This window comes from Podarcis pityusensis (assembly GCF_964106645.2).
Source record: "Podarcis pityusensis genome assembly, chromosome: 11".
Taxonomy (NCBI): Eukaryota; Metazoa; Chordata; class Lepidosauria; order Squamata; family Lacertidae; genus Podarcis; species Podarcis pityusensis.
In genome coordinates, this window is record NC_138036.1 from 23,414,308 (window position 1) to 23,421,789 (window position 7,482).

Below are 7,482 nucleotides of genomic sequence, written 5' to 3' on the forward strand. Positions count from 1 at the left end.
CCTTCCTGCACTTCTTGTGTTTGTGTGTAGCATCAGCTCACTAGCAAATAACCAACACCTTGGCTGCATACATGCCATACATTTGGAGCACATGGCTTCCCTCAAAGAATCCTGGGAATTGTAGTTTAGTCATTTCAGAACTCCAGTTCTCAACAGCCCTAAAAACTGCAGTTCCCAGGATGTTTTAGAGGGAGGTCATGTGTTTTCAAGGTGTTTTACATGCTTGGCGTGTGCATGCAGCCTTTGCATGCATTGTTAATGGCCTCTGGATTTGTCTCCTTTCAACTAGAATTATGAGAGTAATGGATTTTCCCGAAAGCTCTTTAATCTTGCTCTCAGGGTGTGCCTTTCCATTTATAGCTTAAACACCTCAAGACTCCATTTCTCTTAGCAATGTAAACAGTGATTCTTCCGCGCCTCCTCCTTTCGGGAATCAATCCAGCTGCCTTTCTTAAACCACCCTAATGTTTTCTTAAGAAATTCATTGGCTTTCAGATGCGCTAAGTGTTGTTCTTGTCAGAAGTGTTGCACGTGTCAGAAACTTCCAAAGGAGAAGAAAGGAAGAGGAAAAGCCAGGCTTGCTTTGTAGCAATTAACATCATCCAAGGGGATTTTCGTTCTGCAGAGATGGGATCTTCCTGATTTCCTTAGCTCCCACACTGCATTTCCTCATCTGACGTAAGTTGTCCAGATGGTTGAAAGCAAGAGATGCCCAGGTTGTTAATGTTCTAAATTTGAAGTCACACTCTTGGAGGGGAATAAGGAGATCAGAAGGATGCCTTCAATTTTTTAAATTTTTATTTATAAAGTTAAGCACTCCCCAGTTCTCCGTGCAGAGAGAGTTCCAGCGACAGTGGGGATTAGTTTACTTTTCCTTCAGATGAGACAGAATAAGAAGGGCTTATAGCCTATTCATAATATCTGTTTTGATTATAAATATATAAGCAGAACATGGCAGAAGCAATTAGACTCCTGAAGCAGGGAACACTTTCGCTAATCCCGGTATAGGTAAATGTGCACACAGTCTCCCTTTAACTGCTTCCAGTCTATCTGATACCAAACCCAAGCTTTCTATAAACTGTTTTTCTTCCTTCCTCCATACTATAAATATATTTCAGTGGTGTGCTTCTTTTGTCCCACTGGGCTCCTGATCAGAAGCAGCTCATCCAGCTTCAGCCACAATGCTAGATTCATAGCAGTGGGGTCACACTGCCACTTACCTACAAGGAGGAGCCAATCCTGTGCTCCCATTGGTGGGTCCACACTGAGGTGCCCTCCTTGCCATGTTGCCTTTTGCCCTTCCATTAAACTGCAGTGGCCCTGCTGCCAGGAAGCTGCCATTGTGTCTCTCCACCCCAGCTTGTTTCAGGCAGAACCAGGCTCCAGCCGATCCAAACTGGATTTCTAGGACAGGGCTGATCTGGAGTTCCACATCGGGTCACGGAGTGTGTGCATACAGTCATAGTTGGTGAAAGCTGAATAGAAAGAAGAGGAGACATGAGAACCTATTTTAAAATACTAACTTTTAAAGCTGCCTCGGCATTTCTCTAATGCAACTGTGTTAAAGAAAGCCAAGTTGGAAATCTTGCTGTGAGCCCTTAGTCTTTCTGAGCACTGCTATCAGGAAACTGTACTTGTCCAACAGACTGAAGGTAAGTTGAAAGCAGCAGGATTTTAATCCAAGGGATAAAGTGAAAGTGAGAGAAAATGAGTAGCAATTAGGTTTCAGCTGATCGCCTTCCCTCTGGGAAATTAACAAAAAGTCCTTCCGCTGGGATCTTGTTGAAGTTCAATTCTCTAGCGATAAGCTTTTTACTTGTTCTTCAACACCGTAGCACAGAACATTTCATTCTGGCTCGAGACAAAGGATTTCCAAGCAAGCCCCTGCATGTTTAAGAGGATGCCCACAGTGTATTAATTCAATACCTCCAGCACGTTCGGTTTTGAGTTTGAAATGCAATGAATTCCTACCCCCAATTCCATTTGGATGTTGCAACTTGCTTTCAGTGCAAATGAACAATCTTCCGCTTTCTGAGTCTGGTTATTCATTCGCTGACCGTTAGCAAAAACATTTTAAAAATAGACACAAACATGCCAAATGAAGTGATAAGATGTATGAGACCTTTTGCACCGTTGGTCAATGATTTTCAAGCAATGATGGGACGAACTGCAATACCGTCTGAAGTGAATCAGTAACCATTTGAAAGGTACAAACCGAGAGGAAGTTTACAGATGCACATCCAGATAGCCTATCATCTCATGGAACATCAACAAACAGTATTTATTCAGGAGAGAAGCTCACGAGGACTGTTGCATTCCAGAGGGAATGTGATGATCTTATGATCTCATCATGTCAGTGCAGTTTAAGGATTACTTCACCATGACAATGCACATTCCTGTCTCCTAACATTTGGATGGTAGGTACCAAATGGATGACTAACCTCTGGTATTCATAGATGTCTAATTCAAGAAACAAACTTTCCCATACAATAATCCTCACTGGGTGCTCTGGCTTGCCCCCACAACTGAGGAGAGTGGTCAATATCCAACAGTTTCACATGGCTCTTTGAAACTTTTCTACGTATATTGTGAGTAAAAATGGCCTCAGAAAATTATCCAATATTAAACTATACTGGGTTGGGTATACTTGAAATCCTCTATTGGATAGAAAGGTTGAGAAAGTGGAAGGGTGTTGAATATTATCCAGTGGATCCTAGCATTCTCCTACAGCAGTGGTCTGCAGACCCCAGCAGGTCCGAATATCCTACACAGGGAGTCCGTGGCACCATCCACATAACAAAAATACCATAAACATTTTCAAAAATAGGGGGTCCATGTCTTGGCTTTTGAAAAACAAAAACTTAGCTAATTGGGAACCACTATCCTACAGCATTGCAGGTAGGAGGGAGCCCCGATCAAGGGACTTCTCAAGATAATTTCTCAGAATATTCTTTACTCAGCTCTAAACTCAGAGTTCCTGAAATCTCCATCTCATGTGAATGGGCATGAGGTATTATGGTAGGTTCATGTTGAGAATGAAGAACGACATACTCCCCAGAACTCTCCTTCCTTCTGTCATGAGAACTACAATGGAATTTTTAAAAATGAGGGAAATGGCACCAAACACACTGAAAATTTCATAGAAAGTGAAGAGGATTCTGGCCAAAATTCCTGAAACTGCACATTTGGCTTCTACAAATAGGGAATGGAGGACTCATCCTATCTTTGTATAAAAGATGCATTCTAGAAAATATTCCAGACCATCTTCTGTCACCTTTTACCTTGCAAAGTTTTGATCACACTGCCTCATGTAACAAGCCTTCAATCCAGAAAACGCACTTTGTACTTTATTATCACAGTGGGACTTTCCCGCCTGCAGCCTAAGCAGGCAATGGCATCTCAAGGGCTGTCTGTTTATTGATTTTCTGAGATAGCACACATTATTTCAAAATGTACCAACAAATGCCTTCAACCATCAACATGCTAGAAAAGCCCCGCTGTATAGATAAAAGCTTTCTTTGCGTCTTCTGCCATTTTTTTCTAAATAATTGGTTTCCAGATGAAAGAAACAGAATATTGACAAATTCTGACACATCCATACAAATGCCTTAAAGGTAAAAAATGGGTTTTATTTTGTTTCCTGTTTCAGAGGAGACTTCATGTAGCTAGCTCTGAGAGAAAATTAGCATAGCATTTTTTTCGTGCTGTGTTGAACATTTATCCTGCATTTTGCCTCGCCTTCCCCACCAATTAATGAAAAAAGAAATTGCATTTGAAAATGGTTCAAGGGGAGCAAAAATTCTCGTGGAAGTCTCATGGGTGAGGTGCAGGTATTGTTGTTGAGCTTCACTTACTTCCACGGTAGCTGCAGGGTGTTTTTGAGTGCCCTTCCTTTCATTCTGTAAAACATCTCTTTGGTGGTTTGCACTCTGCGGCCTTCTGTTTGTGGGCACAATTCAAAGTGCTGGTTATGACCTATAAAGCCCTATACAGCTTAGGCCTAGGCTATTCTCTCATACAAAGCTGCCTGGGTTTTTCAGACTCTCCCAAGTCTCCCTATTTTCCAGGGACAGTACTAGATTTTCAGAAGCCTTCCTCTTTTCTGAATTGAACCCAGAATGTCCTGCTTATTCTCAGGACGTCCCTATTTTCATCTGAGAAATGTTGGAGGGTATGGAATAATGTGACTCCCCAAGCCAAGGAGATAGCCACAACCTTTAGAAGACATTTGAAGGCAGCCCTGCCATGCCTCAGAGAAGCTCTGCGTGGGCCTAGATATGATCATAGGACCAGTGACATGACCTAGAGAGAGATAATGGCATGGGAGGCGGGGCCTCCTGACGGTTGGCAGGTCACATTCGGCATCTAGGCGTGTGTCTTCTCCACCGCCAAAACTGAATTATAATCTGGAAAGTTATCTCTTGCCTTACAGGAAGCGACAACACGGGGCACAGGAATGGCTTGTGCTTCCTCTCTTCACACTTGTGTGATAATTTGTAATGGAGAACTGACACGTCCTTCCTGTGGCAGATAGGTTTTCGAGCTTTGAATGTGAAAATAAACTTGTATATCTACAAGGAGGGGGGTGCATAATGTCCAGTGCTCCCCCGGCTGTTGTCCAGCAGTAGCAGTAGGAGAAAATGGACTGCAGGCCTTCTTGGGCTCAGCTGAGAGACCAGCACCTTTTGCCTGCTTGAATTTTTACCATTCCGGCTGGTTCTTTGGGGAACTTCAAGAACTCCAAGAACTCCTGGATTTGCATTTTTCCTCCTCCTTCACAATACCTTTCCCCCTGCTTTTGTGCCACGTCTTTTAGACTGTAAGCCTTCAGGGCAGGGACTGTCTTAATATTTGAGATATCTGTAAGGAACTCTGACAGTCTTTTTCCCCAGGGCAAAATGCCTTCAGTAAATAAATAAACATTTAAATTTTTTTTGCACATTGCAACAGAATAACGGGAAGAGGAAGAAAAATTTGCCCCGATACACTGCTCCTGTAGTGTAAGGCTGAGCCATGGCCCTAGAGATCAGAAGAGAACTCAGGAGACCTGCAGAGCCAGGGTCAAACAAGTTGACCCCCTTCCCTTGTGAAACAAGCTGACCCCTTTCTCTTGTAAAACAAGGAGACAAGATTATTTGAAAAAGAGAAACTCAACAGACCTCTGGGGGCATGATGGAGAGGAAACCTATTGATTTTTTTACTTTCCATTTTCTCCCCTACTGTCCTTTTGTCCTTATTGATTTAGCCCTATATTGATCCAGCCCTCCCACTTCATGCTACCCTGGCAAATGACTAGGTTGTTGAAATCGGCCATTTACTACTGCAGCAGCATGTACCTTTCATAAATCTCGGTTTATTACTATTACTACTGGTTCTTCCTTTTAGAGAACTTCCTCGCTTCCAGGTAATCACATTCGGTCTAAATATAAACCTCTGGGCCTGTCCTACCAGTAATCTCCTCCAAAGACTGTGATGCACAAGATACCATCTCTATTGGATGGTGCGACATCATTTCTACTAACACTGATTAAGTTGTTGGCATGCTGGCACAAAACTGCACTATAAGCTTCCTTTTCCTCATATCCTACCCTCCTCACATAGAGCAGCAGATATGGGGATCTCAGTCTCCCACCCCGCAAAGCCCAGGCTTGTCTACTGTCAAATATAAAGGCACATCAGATACCATTTGCTGAGCTACATGGTTGCTACATCACAAACTATCCTGTCCATGCAACACTCACATATCTTACTGCAAGGGTGGGGAGCCGGGAGCCCTCTGGAAGAGGTTAGACTCCAGCCAGTGGTGTAGGAAGGGGGCGTGTTGTGTGCAGACTGGCCTGGTGTCATCACTGAGGGGTGTGTGTGACAAAAATATGTGTGTGTGTGCTTTTTTAAAAAATTGGGCTCACAAAACCGCTTCCGAACTTGAGAGAAGGTGGAGTTGCGGGCTTCACTCCCTCTCCATGTGCACGGGGCTGGCTCTCAGCCTCCGCACAATTGAGGGGATCCCTGGCCGCGTCATCCCCTGGCCAGCCAATCGGCTGGCCTAGGGGGGGCGTGGCTTGCGCGATATCACACTGGCACAGCCAGGGATCTCCCTCCTTTGCCACCTCGGCTCATCGGTTGTTAACCCTTTCCGGTCTTCAAGCAATCGGGCTGAAGCCAGATAGTCGGTTAGGACCAATGCCTAAGCCAATACCGCTCATTCCTGTAACCAATAAAGTTGTGGCCATTTTTTGCCCATTAACCTAAATATTTGTGTCATGTGTCTTTATTTCCACCGGGGGGAGGCGGAAATTTGCCACGCAACCCTTTTTTTAAGAAACAACAACAACTCATTCACACACACCCCGCACCCCCTTCCTATGCCACTGGTAGCTAGGTGAGGCAGGGGGCACTGGGTGCCACATTGCAGGGCCTGCAGCATGCCTGAGCCATGTGTCTCTCCTGAGGGGGAGGCAGTGGGCAGACTTCCTTGCTGCTTTTTCGAGCAGTGTGGGGCTTGCATCTGCCCACCGCCTCAGCCTCCCTACAGCTGAGGGGGAGGCTGCGGAGAGGCTCCACGCAGTGCGTCCTGCCTTGGCTCACCCCGCCCTCATGGACAGCTTGCCCTGCCTCCAAGGGCGTTGTGCTCCACCCCCACCCCACCCCTGCTGCAGGATGCATGCGCAGCTGCACCGGGAACCTGAGCGGCTAGTTTTTCCGCTGACTCCAGCTGCCATTAGCCCCAGCAAGGATGGCCTGTGTCAAGGATAACGTAAGTGTAGTCAGTGCTATTTTTCTAGAAAAAGAGGTGCTGGAACTCACCATGAACACCTCCATTGTTCTTTTACAATGGCAATGGCGTCCACCTGGGAGGCATCGGAATAGAGTTCTGGGGAGTTCCAGCTGAAAAAAAGCCCCGAGTGCAGCACAATAATGCACTAGCCCAGATAATGGTGAGATCCATTCCCAAGAAACACTTGGAGATGTTCTCCTCCTTCTAAAATTGATTTCTCCAGTTTCTCTGCCCACAAATAAGATGGAGAATTTTGAGAGGCTGATTGCACAAAGCTCTGTGTGGTATTACTGACTGGCTGCAAATCCTATACAGTGGTACTTCAGGTTACGAACTTATTTCGTTCCGGAGGTCCGTTCTTAACCTGAAACTGTTCTTAACCTGAAGCACCACTTTATCTAGTGGGGCCTCCTGCTGCCGTCACGCTGCCCTCGCACGATTTCTGTTCTCATCCTGAAGCAAAGTTCTTAACCCGAGGTACTATTTCTGGGTTAGCAGAGTCTGTAACCTGAAGTGTCTGTAACCTGAAGCGTCTGTAACCCAAGGTACCATTGTATAGAGACAAAGTCCCAGACTGTTCTGCCACCTCTTCCCTTTTGTTTGAGGTCCAAAATGCATGTGTTCTATTTCTGTTATCCTCCAGTAATAGGGATACTGTATTGTATTCTCTGAGACTGGCATACAATAGATTTTTTTTTTCTGCC

The 7,482-nt window shown here is 45.0% G+C and overlaps 1 long non-coding RNA gene across 1 annotated transcript; it reads right to left on the reverse strand.

The window, feature by feature from the left end:
- Positions 1-776: 776 nt before the first annotated feature.
- Positions 777-2,143, reverse strand: LOC308458449. The gene is made up of 2 exons (XR_013977425.1): positions 1,972-2,143; positions 777-1,475 (listed from the first exon to the last, which is right to left on the reverse strand). It is a non-coding gene; the product is annotated as an uncharacterized lncRNA (long non-coding RNA).
- Positions 2,144-7,482: the final 5,339 nt, after the last annotated feature.